This window comes from Trichosurus vulpecula, chromosome 6 (assembly GCF_011100635.1).
Source record: "Trichosurus vulpecula isolate mTriVul1 chromosome 6, mTriVul1.pri, whole genome shotgun sequence".
NCBI classification, from domain to species: domain Eukaryota; kingdom Metazoa; phylum Chordata; class Mammalia; order Diprotodontia; family Phalangeridae; genus Trichosurus; species Trichosurus vulpecula.
Window position 1 is genome coordinate 114,683,225 of NC_050578.1, and position 2,949 is coordinate 114,686,173.

Sequence of the window (2,949 nt, forward strand, 5' to 3'; positions counted from 1 at the left end):
ATACCAAAGGCACTTCAGAACCAGCATTGTTTCTACATGAAAATGTGTTCTAATTTCTATCACAGAATGACAGCCGCACACCTCACCTGATGTACTCCCCCAAATACACATTCCCCGGGGAAGTCAGTCTGGGAGGAATGGCAAGTCCTCAAGTAGGGAATTATGAAGACACAAAGAAAACAAATTCTGTCTGATGAAGAGAAAAGGGATAATTGCATAAAGACTGATGATCCCCAGGAAGTCAGGCTGCACACAGAGCCTCCTTTTATGCTTCAGCTGATAAAACTAATTAGCAGGTCACTGAGCCACACTATCACTCCTGTTACCTCTTGTTAAGTATCATATGTGTTGGACTATCCTTTCCTTTATGTCTCTACATCCTGTTCTTCCATTCTTTTCTCCCTCTTCGGTGACTTTTTTTCTCCCGTGGAAAGCTCTCTCAATTCTCCTGGATCTGGAGGCTTTCCCTCAGGTTTATCCTGTGGCTAACTTGTTTGTACAGAGCTGTTTGCATGTTGCCTTCAAGGTCAAGGGCCACCTTTTGCCTTCCTTTGTATCCCCAGTGATTAGCCAGTTCTTGGCATGAAGGGTGCTTAATAAGTGCTAGTTGACTAACTGACTTATTTTTATGCTCATGCCCTTGACCCATTTTTCCAAGCCACAATTCTTCCTTTCCCAAATTACCTGGACTGTGGGAAGGTGTCTTTCCATCTCCTTACCTTCTCTTCTAGAAGAGAAATCAGGTTGTAATTTGCAGATCACTGCAAGATTGCCCCTGCCTTCCACCCTGGTGAAAGCAAACCCTTTAATCCTCAGTTCCCTGCTATCCACGTGGTTGGCTGTTACTGCTTCTTACGGAGAATGCTGTTATAAAGTTCTTGACCTCACCTGTTTGCCTTATTCAAGGCTCAGTGGTTTACATTTCCAAGTACTTCGAGTTTGTTCTTTGCTCATGCCTGACTCTTCCAGACCCTATTAGGGGTTTTCTTTTTCTTTTCTTTTTTTTTTTGTTAAATAGTTGTTTATTGGAAAAAGTGGGCTGAGGAGGGGTCACTAGGTTCACCAGAGAGCAACAATACCATACAAATTAGGAGTGGTAGGAGAGGTCAGCACAAAGCTCTGGGATCTCAGCCTCTTTTTGGTCTGTGAGGCCTGGAATGTTAGGGCATACCCAGGCGGAAGACCTTGACTTAGTAAGCATAGTTAGAGACAAAGGGGGACTTGCTGGCTACAGCTCCTGACTCTCCATTTGGAGTATACTTGCCTTGAGCAGCTTGGCTGTTAGCCGTGGCCTGCTTAGTACATTCCTCTTGGGCAGCCTGGACATTTTCCTTCTTTCTACCCCAGGTCTTGAGGGCAGATGCCTGCAAGGCTTGGCCATAAGAAAAGGTCAGGGCCCATGGCTTGTGCAAGGGGCAGGTGTTGATGGCATTGAGGTTGATGGAGGCATCCTCTTCACTCTGACCCCCAGGGAGGAAGGTGATACCAGTGACTGCAGAATGCACAGTCCGGCAAAAGGCAGTTACAGTTGCCATTGTGATTTCCTCATGTGAATACTTCTGAGTACAGGCATAGCCAGGGGTGACCATGTTAGGCTTCAGCAAGGCCCCTTCCAGATAGACGTGGTAGTCACTCAGAATTTTGTAGACAGCAGCCAGGACCTTCTCATGACACACTGACAACATTTCAGATCGTCTTCTCCATTAGGGAGGATCTCTGGCTCCATGATGGGGACAATGCCATTCTGTTGGCAAATGCTGGCATATTGGGCCAGCACATTGGCATTCTCCATGATGGCAAGTGGGGAAGGTGTATTATCCCCAATCTTTACTATACAACACCACTTGGCAAAGTCAGCTCCATCCTTCTTATACTGGGCACAGCGCTCACTCAGCCCATCCAGACCTTGGGTGGTAGTCTCACCTGCCAGGGGACCACATTGATGCCCACAATGCCACCCTTTGCCTTTATGATTTTGGGGAAGGGACAACCTCCATTGGCTTTCTGATAGTGTCTTATGGAAAAGGATAACGCCTCCAGTACAGGAGTTCACTCGATTATCTGCTGTCAGAAGCAACTGTCTATGGAGGTGCCAATTTTCCTCTGTGTTCTCAGTTTCAATGCACTGCAGCCACTTTGCAATGCTACTGGTGTACTCATCTGTTGCCAAGATTCCCTTGCCTGGAGCAACAATTTGGTGAGCTATATCAGACAGTTCTTTTTTTTTTTTTTTTTTTGCTTGCTCTGGTATCAATGCTGGGTATTGGCAAGGCATGTTTTCCTTGGCTGTGCTGGTAGTTTCCGGCAGAAAGCAGACCACTTACAGTCAAGAACCGAACTTCTGCCCACTTGGGGTTTTCTTGACAAAGATACTTGGAATAGTTTGCCATTGCCTTCTCTAGCTCAATTGATAGACGAGGAAACTGAGGTAAACAGGGTTAAGTGGCTTGTCGGGTCACACAGTTAGTACATATCTGAGGCTGGATTTGAACTTGCAAAGATGAGTCTTCCTGACTCCAAGCCCAGTACTCTATCCACTGTGCCACCTAGCTTCCCTTCAACGGACAGCATGGTGTAGTGAAAAAACATTGGATGTGGAATCATAGGAGCTGAATTTTAATCCTGGCTCTGCTACCTACTAAACCGTGGGCGAGCTGCATAAACTTGCTGGGGCTTGGTTTCCTTGGCGATGAAAAGAAGCGGGTTGGAAGCCCTCTATTCCACAACTCTGTAATTTAGTTGATAAAGAATGTGCCTCAGAACAACCCTTCCAGGTATTCAGGGGGAGTATTCTCATCCACATGTTTGCATAGTGTGGAAAATCGGATGCTGCAGGGCACAGAAGGGAGTGAAGGTGGCAGGATGTTCCTCTGGGGTGATTGGTGACCCTGGGAATAACAGAGACATCTGGATTGGGTGACACTGATGTAGCTTAGAAAGGTTTTTTAT

General features: G+C 46.4%; 1 pseudogene; it reads right to left on the reverse strand.

The window, feature by feature from the left end:
- Nucleotides 1-1,190: 1,190 nt before the first annotated feature.
- Nucleotides 1,191-2,275, reverse strand: LOC118853953 (annotated as a pseudogene).
- Nucleotides 2,276-2,949: the final 674 nt, after the last annotated feature.